This window comes from Castor canadensis, chromosome 7 (assembly GCF_047511655.1).
Source record: "Castor canadensis chromosome 7, mCasCan1.hap1v2, whole genome shotgun sequence".
Classification (NCBI taxonomy): domain Eukaryota; kingdom Metazoa; phylum Chordata; class Mammalia; order Rodentia; family Castoridae; genus Castor; species Castor canadensis.
In genome coordinates, this window is record NC_133392.1 from 135,025,644 (window position 1) to 135,045,115 (window position 19,472).

A 19,472-nucleotide genomic window follows, 5' to 3' on the forward strand; every position below is an offset into this window, starting at 1 on the left:
CACCACGTAGGGGTGACAGGATGGCCTGTGCCCTCCTCTGTGCCCCGCACTGAAGCACCTTTCCTTGAACTCAGAAGCATAGCAGCTCTTTTGTTTTCTGGATATTATCGCCCTTTTTAAGAATTAAAAATTTCTCGTTTTAGTAAAATGTACATAAGAAAATTTACCATTTCAACAATTTTTAGGTGTGTACTCCATGACATTTAGACATTCACTTCCATCACCACCATCCTTCTCCAATACGATGTTGTCATCCTGAACTGAAACTCTGGACCGTTCAACACTAACTCCCCACCCTCTATCCCCCACCACCGCTCTACTTTCTGGGTCTGCATTTGCCTGTTCCAGGCACCAGGTGTAAATGAAATCATACAGGGTTTGTCTTTTTGTGACTGGCTTACTCCACTTAGCAGACTGTCTTCAAGATTCATCCTGCCATAGCTTCCATCAGGACATCCTTCCTTCCTAAGGTTGAATGAAGTCCCAGTGTCTGTGTGCCGTTGTGTAGATAGCCCGGGTTGGGTTCATCCGTTCATCCCTTTGTTCACGGTGTGGCTTGTACCTTCTGGCCATTGTGACCAATGCTACTAATGAACACCGGTGCGCAAGTATCAAGTATCTGTGTGACACCCTGCTTCCGGTACTTCTGGGGACAGGTTAGAAGTGGGATTGCTGGATTATGTGATAGTTCTTTTGGCCATTTTGGGTTTTTTTTGGCATTACTGGGGACTGAACCCAAGGCCAGATGCATACTAGGGCAAGTGCTCTACCACTTGAGATACACCCTTTTTGTTTGTTTTTATTTATTTATTGTGATACTGGGTTTGAACTTAGGCCTTGCACTTGCCAGGCAGGCACTCTACCACTGGGGCCACATCTCCGGTCATTTGTTTATATCTTTGCCTGGGCTGGCTGGAACTCGAAATGCTCCTGCCTTCATCTCCCCAGTGGCTGGGATTATCAGCGTTTTCCATAGCGGCAATCCATTTAATATTACCATCAGCAATGCACAGGAGTTCCAATTTCTCCACGACCTTGCCAACACTTGTTATTTTCTGTGTTTATAAAATAGCCATCCTATGGGTATGAAGTGAAAACTTTGTTTTTAAATGAATTTGGAGTGTCACAGACTAATGAAGAAAGTCTGATTGAGAATCTCTTCTTGTACCTCAACTGGTCAGGAACCTCTCTGCTCATTTGGTTAAAATAAGGCCAGTCCCATTTCCAGGACAAAGCCTAGAAGGGACAAGAAAGCCCATACTGCATTGCGCCTTGTGGCACTGACAAAGCCTGCTTCTGCGCAGTCTGATGGACACCACTTGTTATTGCTCTGCTGATATCTCTGTTGGTTTAGGTCCCTCTATTAGTTCCTGATGTCACAGAGGGACCAGGACAAGTCTTAGGGACATCTGGGACTGGTGGCTTCTACTTGGGATGAGGGATGAGAAGGTGGCAGTGTCCAGGACAGACAGTTTTGCTTTGGGCAAGCTTGGGAGCTGTTCCTGACTCACCTCCTCCTTGCAGTTTCCCAGGGGCAGGCTCCAGCCTTTCCAGCCTTTTCAGGTGGGCAGGAGGGCTGCCTGGGCCCCACCGAGGCTCAGCCTGCCACCTCCCAGCCTTGGTGGCAGCTCAGGGTGTCCAGGCTGGTGCTCCTGGCTGTGGCAGGTGGTGGTGGGAGGTGGTGAGGGAAGAGGTATGGTGAAGTCCAATCAAGGCTCCCTGGGGCTCACTCTCAGAGAAGACTGCGAAGAGGGCAGGGTGATAATGACAATAATTACTTTAATTATTTTTTTGGTTTGGAGAGTCATAGATGTGGCAGCTTGCTCAGTGCTAATCACAGTAATTAGGAGGGGCTGGAGGTTGTGCTGGACCACAATTATTAGCTTGGGAGAAGCAACAGCCTGCAAAGCCGAGAAGCAAAGGATCCATCCTTCTTTTTCCTCTCTTCCCCTTTCCTCCCCCTCTCCTTTCTGCTTTTTACTCTCTCTCTGGTTTCCCTCCTCCCTCTGCCAGCCCTTCTGAGGGGGGCTCCTTTGATGGTGGTGACAGAGGTGGCTGCAGGGGGAGCAGCTGTTCTGGGGACAAGGGAGGAGCTCCAGCACAGCAGAGGTCTGTCCCTGCCCTGGGCAGCCTCCTGCAGGTCGGGGCCTTCAGCTGCTTTGTGTTGCATCAGGCACCTTTTGACCCTTGCAGATAGAGCAGAGCTTCTGGGGGAGGAGCCGGGCTGCCTTCCTGCTTTCCTAACCCAGAGCCAGCGTTTCCTGAGCACCTGCTGGGTGCCAGGCTGGAGATTTGTGGAGAGTCAGACTCTACTGTGGTCTCAAGAGCTCCCAGTCAGACCCAGAAATAGGGTGGGAGCAGTGAGGACCATCCTGGGTGGCGTCAGAGGCTCAGAGGGAAGTCAGGGAAGGCTTCTCAGGGGAGGTTTCCCAGAAGAAGCAGCTTGCTAGATCTTTGGAGGTGAGTAGGAGTTTCCTGGATGTGAGGGGAGTGAGTGATGCAGGCTGAGGGAACCACAGAGGTTGGAAGGAGAGCACAGGAAAGGGGAAGTTGAGAGAGACAGACAGAGAAGTTGCTTTGGGCTAGCTTGTGAGGGGTCTGGAAGCCCACAGCATGGAACTTGGGCTTGATCTTGTGTGCGTGGGATTTGGGAAAGGGCTGGAAGCAGGAAGCTTTTCTATGGGGAATAAATGAAAACATGTACTGGAGCATATTGCACAGTGGGTGCTCCATGGATACTATTGACCTTGGAAACAAAGTGCTTAGCCCGGGGCAGTGGTCCAGGACACACAGACACGGTCCCCCAGATACTTCAGAGACACAGCCATCCTCAGACACACAAGCCATAATTATGCAAAGCACAGAGATGCAGCATACAGTTACTACCCCCAATCCTGACACACACAGATGCACAAAGCCATACATGACACACCAGATCCACAGATGTGAGTTCATCTCTGAGGGGCTTGCTAAGGCTGGAAGTATGCCCAATGCCTGGATCTTCCTGGGACTGTGAGAGGCAGGGCTGGGGCTGAGCCAGGAAGAATATCTCCTGCAGATCACTTTGAAATCCCTCTTCGTGGTAGAGTATGACTGTTGGCCCTGCAGCTGGAGAGTCTGAGGTCAGCTCTCAGCCAGGCAGCCAGCAGTGGGGCAACTTTGCACAGTTAGAGGTACCACATACCACTCAGGCCTGAGTGATTGATGAGGCTGACATAGCCAGCTTGGGGCAGGAAGCTGTTTCACCCCAAGCAGAAGTCTTCTTCTAAGACCAGGGTCTAGAAGTCACCAGTGCCATCCCCAGGTGGGCTTAGGCAAAGGGGACTGAGCTCAGTGTGGGGACATTGTGCATGGTGCATGTACCGGTCAGCTGTGGGTGATAAGCATCTTGCAATAGGCAGAGGAGGGGAATGTGAGGAGCAGAGCGGCTGCTGGGATGCTGGATCTGGGAGAAGGCACCTGCTGTGTTCCAGACATTGCTCACAGACATTGGGCCCTGCATGTTAACTCATTTCAGCCTCTGATAACCCAGCAAAGCAGGGCCATAGCATCATATTGTACAGGTGTGTGAGTCCCACCGCTTGTAAGTGTTGGAAACTGATGGGAACCCCAGCAGATGGGCCTCAGAGTGGGCTTCATCACCCTGCTTCCTCAGTGGACACCCTGGAGGACAGTGATTCTGCCTGCCTCATTCTCGAGTTCCAGGCAGCCAGCATAGGCCAAGAGCCTGGAAGGAAGGAAGGAAGGAAGGAAGGAAGGGAGGGAGGGAGGGAGGGAGGGAGGGAGGGGGGGGAGAGGAGGGCAGGGGCTTGTCCAGAGCCTCCCAGGATATTTGAGGTCTCCTGTCCTGTCCCTGCACCATGCTCTGCCTGCTGGAAACTTTCCGTACCAGTAACCCACCCTGGATCCTGCAGGTCTCCCGAAACTCAGTGGCTTCCCTGTCCAATTCCATTCTTTCACCAGACAAATGAGGACTTGGATCCGCCTTCCCATTCACCCCGACAGGTTGGCTGTCAGCTGCAGTGGCATCTGCTCTTGTCAGAAAAATTAAGAAGGAAGTGAGAGAGGCCACAATTCTGGAGCTGCTGCTGGGGAGAGAAGGGCCAGTCTCTCCTGGGAAGAGCCTCTCCTTTCCCTCTGGAGGTGTCACATGGACATAGATCTTTTTCCTAAAGAGGGAAGTGGGTTAACAGTATGGGCTCTTGAGCCAATCCTCAGGCTGACTGACCAGCTGTGTGTCTGTTGGACATTACTTAACCTCTCTGTGTCTTAATTTTTCCATCTGTAAAACAGGTATAAAATGTTCTAAGAGTGAAGTGAATTAATATATGTAAAGCACGTGGAATAGAATGCACACCTGCACTTAGTAAGTGCTTCGTGAGTGCTGATGATCCTCCTTTTCTCCCTTGTCCTAGGGATGGTTCCTCCGAGTAGGGAGAGCTCCCTATGGAGGAACAAGAGGGAAAAGGCCTTCCGTTGACTCAGGTCCCTGGACCCTGGGGAACCCCAAGTTGGGTGGGGAGAGGTGCTTGTAATCAGAGAATTGGTATAAAGACAAGAATTCACCATTCAGGAAAAAGAGGAAGAAACATCTGATAGGTGAGGAGGGTGGTGAAGAGAAGAGGTCAGAGAAGGATGACAGATGGCTGGGACCAGAGAGGGGCTGGCTTAGCAGGAGGGTGCAGAGCTGAGGGTGTAGGGACTCTTGAAGAGGGTCTGGAGTCTTCTGTCTGTCTGTTTCTGTCTCTTTGAGACAAGATCTCCCTTTGTTGCTCTTGGCTCCAAACTCCTGGCCTTAAGCAATCCTCCTGTCTCAGCCTCCTGAGCAGCTGGGACTACAGGCATGTACCACCACATCAGACTTGGGATCTTCTCTTAGAGACCATGAGTTCCTGGTCTTCCCAACATCCCTGCCAGGGGCAGCAGGGGTTGGGAGAGATGATGCTGCAGCTGGGCACTGCCGGCTCTGTCCAGCAGGGGGCAGCCGCAGTGCATAAATGGGCATCCATTCATTGCCTGGGTACCTAGCATCTGTGTGACCAGGGTCAAACCACTGGGCTAAGGGGCAGAAGGAGGGACAGCGTCAAACTTTGCGGTCAGTCTTGCCTGACACCCCGGATACCCGAAGGACCAGGGACCAGGGACTAGACAGTCGTGCCAGTAATCCTCAATCCTGGGAGTGCATTAGAATCACCTGGGGAGTGTGGAAAATCTCCCTGTGCCCGGTGCCCTCTCCAGATCAATTAGAATCAGTCTCTGGGTAGGCCCTGGGCACCAGCAGTGAAAAAGATCCCCTCTCCCCACCCCCGTGGTGAGGCTACTGTGCACGGAATTACCTGGTTGCAGGAATTTGAGAGTGAACTGACAAATGTGAGAGGCCACCTTTTTCCTCTGGAGGACCGAGTCCCAGGAGTGTCTTTCAGGACATCTGGAGGCTAGAGAAGGTGGCTTGGGCAGGACACACAGGAGGTGACTGTTCTCACCTGCTGGGGGATGAGTGACTGAGTAGGTGTATCACTATGTGCACAGGGCACATTCTGTGTGAAGGTGCTGGTAGCTACATACATGCACGTGTATCTCTCTTGGCCCATGGCGGGGCTTCTGGGGATTGTTCTGCCTGCTTTTGACTCTGCCTTTCATGTCTGTTCTGATACATGAATGTCACTCTGTGCCCAGAGCTGTGAGCTGTCTCTGTGTGCCCACAGAAACATTTCTGGGGCTTGTCTCTGGGCCCTCTGTGTCCCATGGTGTGTAAGTGTCTTAGGGTTGATCTATGTGTGGCCTGTGTTCTTAGGTCTGTTAGAGCCAGTGGAGAAGTTGAAGCTCAGCTATTTGAAGGCATCTTTTCCTCCTCTTTTTTCTCTCCTTCCAGTCTGATCGATATGCTGCTCCTGTGTGGCATCCCCAAAGACCACATGCAGGCGAGTTCAGTGCGGACAGAGTCAAGTGTGGGCTTAGAAAAGTCCACAGATCCTCTAGGCACAATTTCTTCAGTCACCTCTAGGTGGGCAGCCAGTCTTGCTGGCCAGAACCTTTGCACAGCTGATGCGGCCAGCACCAGGCACCATGTGCCCACCAAGTGTGCCAGGCCCACTATCTTGGAAAGGGCATGGAAGGCTCCAAGCTAAGTAGGGACAGGTGGGGACATGGCCCCTCCTAGGCAGGCCAGTTAATTGATGCTACTTTATATCACTATTCTTCCAATATTTGTTCAACATTTATTTAGTGAAGGGGGTAAGAATGATATTCTGTTAGTAAAAATGGTCTGTCTGTTTATGGGAATAAATGATTTATTGCAAGCATTGTGCATGACATGTATTTGTGCAGCCTTTGATATCAAAGTTTTTCTGACATCTGCATTGTACCCACCAAGGATGTGGTCATAAAGTTCGTTCCTACAGACAGAACTCTACCAGGCTGGTGAGAATTTTGGCTCTTTCTGCAAGATCACAAATAAGCTTTTGTGCACTAAGAGAAGGAATCTCATTCATGCAGCGTCCCCCCGCTCCCGCCCCCAACCGTGGATACACAGTTTGGAAATGGAGGTTGGGTGGGACTTCCATGGTCAGGCGGTATGTATGCCATGGGGCACCTGCCTGTACGTGTGCTGTGGGGCAGGCCACCTTGCAGGTGAGGATGGGTGGGGTGTGTGTTGTTTGTGCACGTGGGGTGTGTTGTGTTGTGTGGCTGGTGTATGAGTCATGGGTTTGGGTAGGCTGTGCTCTGGTGTTGGGTGTCTTGGGTGTATAGTAGAGAATGAGTTTTGTGTGGAAGTTGTGGGTGGGTGGTGGTCCTTTTGGGGGGCAATGAAGGTGGGTGCTGTGTGAGTGGGTATTGGGCTGGAAGGGAGATTGAATGTGGGTGAGGCAGGTGCTATGTGTATTTATAGTATGCACCTGTGGTTGGAGTGGGTGAAGTGACTGTGTGTGTCCAATGTTTATGAATGGGGTTACTGAGGACGGGTTCAGCCCTCCAGCCAAGCTTTTGTAGCCTTGGGTAGGCTCCCCAGAGCCCCTCCCAGCCCCAGGATACACTGAGCAGGGTGGGCTCTATCCTACTGCTGCCCCAATTAAACTGCCCTCCCGGCTTATCAGTCCCCTCTGTGGGCTTGAAGGCAACAGCCCTTTAGGTAGGAAGGACAGTGGGTAGCGTTTTGCATAGTTTGCCCTGATCCCCTGGGGGGGCCCATGGGGAGTCCTCTTCCCCATTCCAACTCCAGGCTCTCTTTGGGGCCACCATTATTCAGTCACTTCTTATCTGCCCTTCCCCCTCTCCTCCCCATCTTTTCTCCCCCTCCCCCCTCCCCCTTCCTCCCCCTTCTCCCCTTGTCTGTTCTCCACTATAACCAGTGTTTTCTCCATAGCTCAAATCTGGCACATCCCTTCTTGCTTAAAACCCTTGAGTGACCTCTCATCTGCCTTTTGGGATGAAGGTCAGCTCCTTAGCCTGGTGCTAGAAGCCCCTACTGCTTCTCCTTATCTCCCTTCAGCCCTAGGCTCCTCCCCCCCCCCCACCAGTCAAAGGTCACCTTATGCCATTTCCCTGGACCTCAGCACAAAGTCAAGCCTCCAGCACTTCCCTCTTCTGGGTTTCTGGTCCCCACCCATAGTCCCCACCCAGCTGGGCTGGCCTCATGCCTCCCCTTTCCTCCTGTAAGCTTTCCCTTCCCTTTCTAGGTTCCTCACTCAGCAACAACCTCCAGCCTCCACAGAGACTGTCTGCCCTGTCCAGCAATGGTGTGGGGTGTGTGTGTGTGTGTTCCACCATGCCCAGTCTGGCACCTCCAAATCTAACTCCAACCCTGGGGCATCCTCTCTGAGAAGGATTCTAGTGCCCACTTATACTGCTGGGGGTGACACGTGGAGAGAATGACATGTTCCCTGTCCTCCATTCAGGCAGGCAGCTGGCCTGAGCTTCCCTGTGACTGGGCAGGAAGAGATTGTTGTCTGCAAGATGCTTCTCTGATTGGGTTTTGTTTTTGTACAGCTGGGGCCTCCCGTGGGGATGAGGCTGGGTGTCTTGGAGGGAAAAATGAGAAAAAATTGCAAAGAGAAGATTCCCTGACTAAAAGGGAATCATTATGGACTCCAGTCCTGGGGGGAGACAAAAGTCCCAGCCAGAGGACTGGTGTCTGGTCCCTGGCAGGGTCTTTGGAGAGGTGGGATTTTCAAGGGATAGTATGGTCCCAAGTATGCTGGTTGGAGAGCTGCTGGGGTTCTGGGGACTGGGACGGTGGGTGTTTTGCAGTGGTCCTTATTGAATAGTGACCAAGATGAGAAAGGCCTTCACAAATCCTTGGTACTGTGCTGCCAATTCTCAAAACCCTGGGTGCAGTGGTGCATGGTGGGAAGTGGGCAACAGGGAAAGTCAGTGTACCTTGTGTACAAAATGGAGATAAGAATACTGTCACCCTCTTGAAGACAAGATTGATGAGATAATGACAGTCAGCTCTTCAAAGATCCTATCTACCGAGTGCGACAGGGCTCTGTGCGCAAGGGCGCTCTAATCCTCACGACAGCCTACCTGGCAGACGCATTGCCACCTGGCTGTAGAAGAGGAAACAAGGTCTTAGGCTGGGAACTAGATGCAGATGATCTGGCACCTGAGTCCCAGCTCTTCATCACTGTGCCCCAGCTGAGGATACCAAGTCCTTGGAAAACAGTAAGTGGATAATAAATTTTAGCACAAGGGAAAGTGTCCACTGTCAAAGTGTCAAAACGGAAGACTGAGCCTGGCATGGTGGTTCATGGCTATAATCCCAGCACTCAAGAGGTGGAGGCAGGGGGATCTCAAGTTCAAGGCCAGCTTTGGCTCCATATTGAGAACCTGTCTCAACCCTGCCCCCCAGAGCCCCCACAAAATCAAAACAAAAGTCTGTTGTCACCATGTCACACTCTCACTGGACTCAGTGAAGACTTTCTGGCTCTGGAAAGGAAGTGACAAGCCTTGTCTGGCTGTGTGTACACTAATGGGCTTGTCCTCCATCCTGTATTCAGTGGAGTGCTACTTTTCATCCTTAAAGAAAATGCCCCTTGTAAGTGGCCTTTGTTCTTTCTGGCAATAAAATCCTGGAATTTCCCCTTGAGCAGATGACTGGGTGGATAGCTTCATGGTGTGCCTACTTCTGCACATACGAGCTCTCGGGTTCTGTTTTGTTTATTTTGTTACTATTTAATTTAATTCTGCTGGTCTTTGTTTTGCTCCTTGACAATTCTCAATAAATGTTAGCTGCGATCCAGGAATTTTGATCTGCATATTTTGACATGCAAGAAATAGTACATTGTTTCTTGCTTCTTTCAAATCAATTTCACTAATATGGAGCCCCCATTCCTTCCCTCAGGGACGTAGGGAATCGGCCTTAGACACTCTTGGGGCTGAGTCAGGTGTGTGTAAGAGAGGTGAAGGTGGGGCTTCCGGTACAAAAGTGGTGTGAAGCCAGGAGTGGACAGGAACGAGGGGGACATCGCTGATAAAGAGGGAGGCATAGGTAGTGGGGACACAGTGAGTTGGTGCCCTGGGAGGGCTGTTGAACTCTGAGCCTGAGCTTTTAATGTCCTGCTCTGCTAATTTGTGGCCAGGATGCCTGTCAAGATGTGTCCATCAGAGGTGCCCCGCTCTACTCTGACACCCAAAATCATGATTTGGGTCTCTGTGAGGGCACTGACCACAGACTGTCTTGGGTGCAGTGTTCATTCTACTTGATTCAATTCAGTTTGATTCTGTTCAATCGAACAGGGTTAGGCCCTGTGTTAGACACTGAATTACCTGACTCCTGCCCTCTGGAGCTGATAGTTAAGGAAGGCTGATTATGGTACATAGCACTGCCCTGAGTGGGGCACAGGAGCACAAGTGAGGTGGGGGTCAATGAGGCCTTCCTAGGTAGATAAGGCACCAAAACCCAGACTTGAGGGATGCGGGGAGAAGGCTGCCGGTGAAGAGGTGTTTTGGGCAGGATGCTGTGTGATGGAATGTGAAGGCCACATAGTGCTTGGGCATGACCTCTCTGGAGTATAGAAGGATCTGGAAGGATGTGGGGAGATGGTCAAGGAGGAAGCCAGAGAGGTAGGCTGGGCCTGGGCTTAAGGGCTGTGAGGCCTTATATTTGAGTTTGGGCTTTATCTGTGGGCAAAGTAGAGCTATTGAAGGGGAGGTTTTTTTGTTTTTGTTTTTGGCAGCACTGAAGTTTGAACTCAGGACCTCACACTTGTTGGGCAGGTGCTCAACCACTTGAGTCATGCCTCCAGCCCTTTTTTGGTCTGGTTATTTTTTGGATAGCGTCTCAAGTTTATTTTACCTTGGGCTGGCTTCAGACTATAATCCTCCTCTGGATCTAGGATGTACCACTATACCATGTGTACTTGCAGTAAAGAACACCTTGGGCTGGGAGTTGTGGTGCACTCCTGGAATCTCAGCCACTTGGGAGGCAGACATAAGAGAATCTTGGTTTGAGGCCAGCCTGAGCAAAAGTTAGTAAGGTCCTATCTCAGAGACAAGCTGAGCATGGTGGTGCACCCATCATCCCAGCTACTTGGGAGGCAGAGATAAGTGGGATAGGAGGATCTCGGTTAGAGACCAGCTGGGATAAAAAGCACAAGACCCTCTCTGCAAAACAGACTACAAGCAAAAGGACTAGTGGCATGGACAGAGCACCTGCCTAGCAAGGGTGAGGTCCTGAGTTCAATTCCCAGTACTGCCCCCTACTGAAAACAGAAACAGAAAATATCTTTCATGCACTTGAGAGTGATCTAATAACGTTTAAAAGCTGTCACTCTGAAACAAACTTCCTTTTGCCAATTTCTGTGGTATATTCATTATGACTGACCTCAGCTATCAATGTGACGTCACCAAACACCGACTCGGGGTGACAGGCTGGCATTCTGCTCTCCTGAGCTGGCACAAGCTGGCACCACAGAGCACTGGTCAGAGGGAGGCAGGGAGACCTTATCTGTCTTTTAAAGACAGCAAGGAAACTCCACTTGTGTTTCTCTCTGTTTCCTCGTCCTGCATAGAGGCCAGAAAAATTCTGGGAGGACAAACAAGGCAGAAGAACCCTCAGGAATGTCCTATCCGGTTTCCTGGAGGAATCCTGAGAACAGGCTCTGGGGAGGAAGTCAGAGGCAGGAAAGGGTGCCATGTGATCAGCGTTCAGGGCCAAGGACGGGAGGAGAGATGCTGGGACAAGAGGCTGATGAGCTGATGATAATAATTATGACAATTATGCAAAATACACAAATAATAATTATGAAAAAAATCGTGATTATTATTTGTGGGGGTGGGATGTCTCTAGCCTTTTGGAGCTGAACAGAAGCGTTGGTGCTCCTTTTCTTGTGGGTGGCTGAGTGTCACAGCCAAGCTCTGGGGCTGGCTGTCAGGAGCGTGGGCTTCCATTTGTCTCTAGACAGCTGTGTCCTGTCCTGGGCAGCATTGGGATCCTGTCTTCCTCAGCCAGTGCCGGGCCTGGGCGAGTGGACTGCAAGTTCAGGAAAGGCGGGCTTTGTTCCCTTTCTGGTTCCCAGGTCAGAACCTCACTGGGAGCAGAGCCACAGGAGCAGGGGACCTGGGAGAGGCCAATGATTAACCTAAAGGAAGAATTCAAAGTCTCAGGGCCTGTGTGTCTCCTGGTGAGCTAGTCTCCTGGCTCATGCCTGGCTGGACATCTGGTGCAAATATGGTCGGTCAGACTCTCTTTTCTGGAAGTCTAGACCTGGGAGAATAAGAGGGCAGGCTTAGTACACATGTGATCGGTCTCTCACCGGGAAGCTGGGAGCGGGCAGAGTCTACTCAGTGACCATGTGGCTCGCAGAGGAAGGACTGACTGATTCTAGGGCCTTCCTGCACTCCAGTCCCCCCCATCCCATGAAATTCCTGTATCTTTGTGGTAAAGGCTCCAGCCATGCCGACTTGCCTCTGGTACTTGCAGCTGCCATTCAAGCAGAGTTGGATTCAAAGAGCCTTGAGCACTGTGGTTCTATGGAGCAGAAGTCCACTCATGCCACCTCATTAAAGACCCTAATGGTGTGCTGAGGGCAGTCTGATGGAAATCCAACAAGAGAAACTCATACTGTTGGAGCTCTGGGAAACTGAGGCAGACTGGGTTTAAGATGGTGCCGGAACCTCAGCAGCTAGAGGGGTTTATTAACTCCTTTAACATGACTTAGCTTCAGTTTCTCTTGGGTTTTTTTTTTTTTTCTGTCTTGCTATCTGTTGACCAGTTTTTCCCTTTTTCCTTCTAATTCAAAATCCTGAGAGAAGAAATATGATTTCTGATTGGTTCAGCAATGTCTAGTGGCTCTACTAGAATCTTTCGTGTCAGCCCATGTGGTAGGCTACTAGGTAGCCTATGTATGGATGGGTGTTCTTGTGTCAGGTGCTTATTCATGGTCCAATCAGATGTTAGCTCTGAGTTGCACAGAGAGCCACCCAGCTGGCATCCCTGACTGCCCACTGCTCCCCAATCGATCCATTCCCTTCAGCCAGATTCATCTTCCCAAATCCCAGGCGGGATCATATCACAGTCTCAAGAGCCTTCCAGGACTTGCCATCACTTGAATTAAGTTCTAAGCTTGGAATTCATGCAGGATGTGCTGGACACTCCACTACTCCATTCAAGTTTCTTCTATTTGAAACTACCCTGACAGTGGTTGCCAGCTAATCTTAAACCTCATGACAATCCCACGCAGTAGGTACTTTCATCCAACCATTGGCTCGAACGAGAAAGAGGTAATACCCGGTTCTGGCCAGGATGTGGGATAAGCAAATATCACTGAGTAGTGAGAATTGTTCTAAATGTAGAAATAAGATCAACAGCAGCAATTAAAAATTTAAAGTATGCACGCCTTCTGATTCACAAATCCCTCTTTTGGGAATCCATCCTGTGAGAATAAAAGCATCGGAAAGAACATCAGGATACACGCACAAAGACGTTTATTACAGCACTGTTTGTAGTCATGACATGAGGCCGTGTAGGCTGTGGTTACATAACTGAGGACGAGGGAGTCACATCCAGCTTCGCTTGTCCATGAGGTCATAGGTGAACAAAGCAAGTGTGGAGTAACGTGAGTCCTATTTTGATTAGATAAACTAATGAAAGAAATAAAAAGAACAAAACCCATACATATTTTTGTGTGTTTGTATGGGCCTGGGAAATTACGGATGTTGTGACCTCAGGGAGAAGACTGAGTGTGGGAGGGGAGAAAGTTTGCTTTTCATGCACTTCTCCATCTCCCTACTTCTGCAGTCTGGGGAGAGTCATGGGAGGCTTCACAGAGGTGGTGATGGAGTGTTGAAGGATGAATGTTGAGTTTGCTGTTCAGGGAGGCGGGGATGAGGGTGGAGGATGACATCTTAGGCAGAGGCTCTGAACTGTGAGGGATGTGTGTGTGGGAAAGGTGTCAGTCTTGTGTGGCTGTTCACTGATGAGTTGTATGACAAGTGCTCCCATGAACAGAGTCACTGTAACAATTCAGAGGGGTGATGTATGTACAAAGTGGGCCTTGACAAGACTGCTGGATTTTACTTCATGCTCCCATGAACTGGACAGTCTAATTCCTGCCATAGACTGGAATATGACTAAGGGTCATAGGTGACAAGTGCACATTAGGTATGGAGTAGGTTGGAGGTGGTAGGTACACAGGCAGGGGCTTCCTCTTTATCTTCTTTATTCCTTCCTTCTCCCAAATGTCTTTGCTTCCTCCCCCAGTCCCTCTTCCTTCCTCCCAATTCCTCCACACCTTTCTCTCTTAAGTCCACATACCCCAGGCACCAACACAGACAGGGTACATTGAGGGTATGTCATGCTGCAGGACATGCCATGACCCTTCTCCATCCCTCTTGCACCTCCCTGATTTGGGCAACTCAGGCAAGACAGGTTATGAGGCCTGATTGCCTTGGGTTCAAATCCCAGCTCTTCCACTTGCTCGCTGTGTGATCTCAGACAAGTGTCTTAACGACTCTGAACCACAGCTCCACCACATAAAATGTGCGTAAAGATTCTTGTGTATGGGGTTGTGGTGAAGATGAAATGAGAAAATGTTTGCACTGGCCACATAGATCCTGAACCAAATATATTTTCTTACTAACCTTCTTTCTAGTTTTGGAGGAGAGGTGGCAGCCTTTGTGACCCTCTATTGTCCCTTTTCTTTAGGGGGCTTCCTTCCTTCTTGCCTCACACTGGAATTTGAATTGTGCTTTATTGACAGGCAGTGTTCGATTATCTGTGGTACAGTGTTCATGGCCATCCCTTCCAGACAGCAGAGGACTCGGAGCCTCATCCCTGGTAAGAAGGCTGTTTCCACAGTTCCTGTGCGAGCCCCTCTCTGACTCTGTGCAGTACGAGGGACCCTGGACAGGGCCCCTTAGAGGTGTTGAGGGTTATTAATGGTGTTTGTCCTTTTTAGCTCCACTAACGACACAACCATTCACATTGTAATGAAGCAGGTAGTGAAAGCTCTATTCATGAATGACTAGATCATTGTGACATTGGTGGCCACACAAGCATGAGTCAGTTCATAGCCTTATGTTACCAGCCCTTGCACAGCCTGACAGGGTGAGGGGAGCATGAGGGTAGGAGCTGAGAGGGGTTGAGAGTCAGTCTGAAGTGGGCAAGCCTGGTGTGTCTCTGCTCAGCATCTTCAGAGCTGTGTGACCTGGCCCTGTCTTGTTAACCTCTGTGAGCTTCAGTCTTCCTGACTATAATTGGAAAATAGTATCTTGCAGAACTGTGAGGATTAAATGAGATAATAGGCACTATCCCTCTGTGCTGCCCTCACTTGCTCTCTCCAGCTATGCTGGATGCTGCTCTGGGAAATGCCACCCATGTATCCACTGCAGGTCCTTTGCACTGGCTGTCCCTTCCACCCCACACAGTTTCCTCCCAGGTATTTGCATGGCTTGTCCCTTTTTCTGCCAGGTTTCTGCTCACATGTCACTTCATGAGGGAAGCCTTTTCTGAGCCCCCCTCTCTCTCCTCTTGTCTGCTTTATTTTCCTCATGGCGCTTGCAGATTATATACGGTGGGTCATTACTTTCTGGTCTGACTCTGCCTCTGGACTGTAAGTGTCACAGAACATGGATTGTGTTTCACTCATGGTGGAATCTCCAGCATCTAGCTAGCACTCAGCTCACAGGAAATATTTACGGAAGGAAGGGAGGGTAGGTGAGGTCCATCACAGGTGTAAGTACTCAGCCAGTGATGACTAAGCTCAGGCTGTGTGTGCAAATGAAGAGCTCCAACACAGGAAGAGGCTTCACTACGGAGTCTCTTGAAAAAGCTGCCTCTTCGTAGGAAGAACTAGCGCCCCGTCTCCTGTCATGGAGAGGGCAACTGTGAGACTGACCGTGATCTTGGCTAAGGCTTTGGGCCCCACCATGGAGTTGACGCAGCAGATGTGGGGACAAAGAATGAGGGTGCTATGCCTAAGCAGCCGTGAGGAGTTCCGAGGCTCCTCTGCCAGACCTCTGGGTTCAGTCTGAAGCGTTTCCAGACCTGACGTGTCTCCACACGTGTGTTGTGAGGTGTGTGCTGTGTTGGCTTTCTTGTGCGACCAGGCGCCTGGCTTAGCAAGTGCTTCTTTGTATGCGTTGGACGCACGCTCGTGTGTGTGATTGCGTGAATGCTGGTGTAGGCTTGTGTGGAAGGCAGGACAGGGTGTGAGTGCTGTGGCTGTGTGCTCATGAAGTTCCTGGAGAGATGTACACATGTTTGTGTGTGAGTGGGTTGGAACACGTTGTAGGTGTATATTCTGGTTGTGAGAGAGTACAGATGATCAAGTGTACACACTTGGATTGTGTGTGTGTGTGTGTGTGTGTGTGTGTGGTGTATATGAATGCAACTGAAACCTCATGATTTGATTAACCAATGATTTCTAGGGCCAGGAATAATTCATTTGTAAAGACTTCCCAAAGAGCTGGGCATGGTGGTTCATACTTGTAATCCCAGTACTAGGGAGGATGACACAGGATTGTGGGCTTGAAGTCAACCTGGGCTGCATAGTGTGATTTCATCTCCTGTGACAAAATACCCTGCCATGGAGCCATGGAGAGGTGTCTCTTGGGAAGATCTCTGCTGACTGCTGCTCTTTCATTACAAACACAGTTGTTTCATAGGCCAGGCGGAGAGTGTAGAAATAGCCTCGTGCAGGGCTAGAGCGTTGAGGGCCACATCAATTGCTTTGATGATAATTATTGGATTGCAGACAGTGTGACTATCTCCTAATTTAACATAGTCAATAAGGTAACAAGAGCTCGATGCAAATGAGGTGTGGGGAATGGTGGGGCCATTGTAAGTTATGTTCTTTTTTTCGTTTTTAGGGGCAAGAGTCAGGAAGCCGTATTCTTTTTTTTTCTTTTATTATTCATATGTGCATACAAGGCTTGGGTCATTTCTCCCCCCTGCCCCCACCCCCTCCCTTACCACCCACTCCAGCCCCCTCCCTCTCCCTCCACCCCCTCAATACCCAGCAGAAACTATTTTGCCCTTATCTCTAATTTTGTTGTAGAGAGAGTATAAGCAATAATAGGAAGGAACAAGGGGTTTTGCTGGTTGAGATAAGGATAGCTATACAGGGCATTGACTCACATTGATTTCCTGTGTGTGTGTGTTACCTTCTAGGTTAATTCTTTTTGATCTACCCTTTTCTCTAGTTCCTGGTCCCCTTTTCCTATTGGCCTCAGTTGCTTTTAAGGTATCTGCTTTAGTTTTTCTGCATTAAGGGCAACAAATGCTAGCTAATTTTTTAGGTGTCTTACCTATCCTCACCCCTTCCTTGTGTGCTCTCGCTTTTATCATGTGCTCAAAGTCCAATCCCCTTGTTGTGTTTGCCCTTGATCTAATGTCTGCATATGAGGGAGAACATACGATTTTTGGTCTTTTGGGCCAGGCTAACCTCACTCAGAATGATGTTCTCCAATTACATCCATTTACCAGCAAATGATAACATTTCGTTCTTCTTCATGGCTGCATAGAATTCCATTGTGTATAGATACCACATTTTCTTAATCCATTCGTCAGTGGTGGGGCATCTTGGCTGTTTCCATAACTTGGAAGCTGTATTCTTAATGTATTTTTCTAATTAGTTGTAGCAGAGCTCCCCTTCCCTGCCGTGAAGGAAAGTGATTGTTTGAGATGCCGTGCTCTCTCCGGGCCTTCTCTTCCAGACAGACTTGAGGAAGACTTGTCCTAGAGCTCTCAGGTACCGTAAGACTTTCTTAGGCCTGGCTGAGATGGAGTCAGGGAGCCAGAAGTTCTAGAGGACACATCCCTTTAGGTTTTTGACAACCCCAGCTGGAACCCCTGTGGGTCACTGCCTCTTCCATCTGACTGGGAGGTGCTGCAGGAAAAGGGCTGTTCTTTTCTACCAGACAGGTTTCTCCCTTATACAGCGACCCATGTTTCTTTCACAGGGTCAAAGCTCCAAATGCCACTACTGGTGTTTTAGTCATTAGTGCAAAACCTTGCCAATGTCATAGGGAATCTCTTCTATGACATTAGGGTCCTCCTCCAGAGCAGGGCTAAGATTCCACTCTCAGCCTTGTAGTTGCTCAGACCTTGCGTGTGTGCCCGTGTAAGTGTGTATATCTCAGTGTGCCCCAGACAGTGAGTCAGGAATGTGGCATGCCAGCAGGAATGCAGTTTAGACTTTGGATCCAATGCTTTATTCCATTATCTACACTACCTATGTGATCTTGGACAAATTACTTGACTTTTCTGTACCTTGGCCTCCTCCTATAAATGGGGACAATAAGAAGTAGCACCTACTCACAAATCTCTTGTGAGATTTAAATGACTTGATGTATTAATTCATTTTAATATTTACCAAAGTAAAATAATAATAATTCATCAGTCTCATCAATGATGTCAGTTGTTCAATAGCCACATGTGGCTAGTGGCTGGAATTCAGCGCCGAGCCGACACGTTTCTGTCATTGCTGAGTTCTGCTGGACAGTGCTGGTGTAGACCTGTGGTATGGAAAGAGTTGAGCTCCAAGGAGGCCCCACTCTTCTCCAGATTCAGACGTGGATGTCCTAAGTCAGCACCGTGCACAAATGTCTCTCCTGTTTGCAGAAAGAACCCTGCTCCATGTCATCCTCTCATGTCTCCTGCAGCTGGTGCCCAGGCCTGGGAGCCCCAGGAGCTGTGGTGCCAGATGGCCTGGGAGTTGGTAATGAGAGACTCTGCGTGTGTGCACGTACACGGGCTCGGCCTTGTGCTGTGATCATCATCTTAGATGCTTCTTTAGGGAAGTGACAAATGGCACCTCAGCCCAGCAGTCCTTAGTGGGGACTGCCGCATAAATCAGAGTGAAAGACTTCTCGTCCTTCCTGACTTGTCCTAAAGCTAAGTGACCCAAAGGTTCTGTGCCCGTCATGGCCTCACCTCCCATGTATCCCACCCAGATTCTCTGGCCCTTGGAGACATTGTGTGTTTGACTGTCCTGGCCATGTCCCGGCTCTACCAGGAACCAGACATCTGATTTTGGAGGAGCCATCTTTCCTCTGGAGGCCTCAATTTTCTCACTTAAAAAGTGGGGTGTGGGAGGAGGAGAAGGAACATTCCACGACCTCTGTAGTGTAGATAGGGACAGTAACATCTGCCTTTCAGCAGTGTGATATTTGGGGTCTACAGTCAGGACTCTCAGTCCTGAGCTATGCACACAGATCTGAGAATCCAGTGCAGCACAGGCCATCTGCACAAGAATTTCCTTCTTAACAATTCACATTTCTGGACCCCACTCTAGAGGGATGTGTGGGTTCTCTGACTTTACCCTTTTCATAGCATTGCCTTGATAATACTTAGGCATTGTAATGTTTGAGATTCTTTGGCCCAAAGGCATATGCGGCAGCTCCAGTGCCTGACTGGGGCGCAGTGGGGACTAGGGAGAAAGGCCAAAGCCAAGTTCCAACCAATTTGGCAGAATTGGTATCAGGACCAGCTCAGAGCAGACACTCAGCTCCCAAGGCCTGATCTGAGAGAGTGGTTGGGAGCAGAGGCCTTCTTTAAGGTGGGCTTACTTCTCTGGGTTCCTGGAAACAAGGTCTGGTCCTAATGATATGGGCTGTAGTAGCCCTTGGGAGGATGAGGCAAGAGGATCTTGAGGCCAGCCTTGGCTGCAAAAAAAAAAAAAAAAAAAGAGGGGTGGGGCTGAAGTAAATAGGGAGCCTGGTTAGAGCAGTGGTTAAAATGCACAGGTTTGGGAACAAGGTTCAAATCCTGGTTCTGTAACACCTTAGCTGTGTGATCTTGGCCATAACCACATCTGTAAAATGGTAACAGTGACATCTACCTCAGGATTGGCTCTTCTCCTTCCCCAGCCAGCTTCCAGAATTCCCTTTGATATGGCTCAGAGTCATATCGAGGCCTGGGTAGGATTTGGGTAGTAGCAGTAACTGCTCTTGCACCATGTTCTGTAGTTTATCAAGGGTTTTCATGTCTATTACCTCAGGGCACTGATGGGGAAACCAAGTTTGGAGAAATT

The 19,472-nt window shown here is 49.7% G+C and overlaps 1 long non-coding RNA gene across 1 annotated transcript in view; it reads left to right on the forward strand.

Annotated features, from left to right (window-relative positions):
* The window catches only part of LOC141424974 (uncharacterized), an 85,663-nt gene that overhangs the window by 25,907 nt on the left and 40,284 nt on the right, over positions 1-19,472 (forward strand). The window contains exon 2 of the long non-coding RNA XR_012449962.1: positions 14,199-14,275. This is a non-coding gene — a long non-coding RNA (uncharacterized lncRNA). The remainder of the gene's footprint in view (positions 1-14,198; positions 14,276-19,472) is intronic.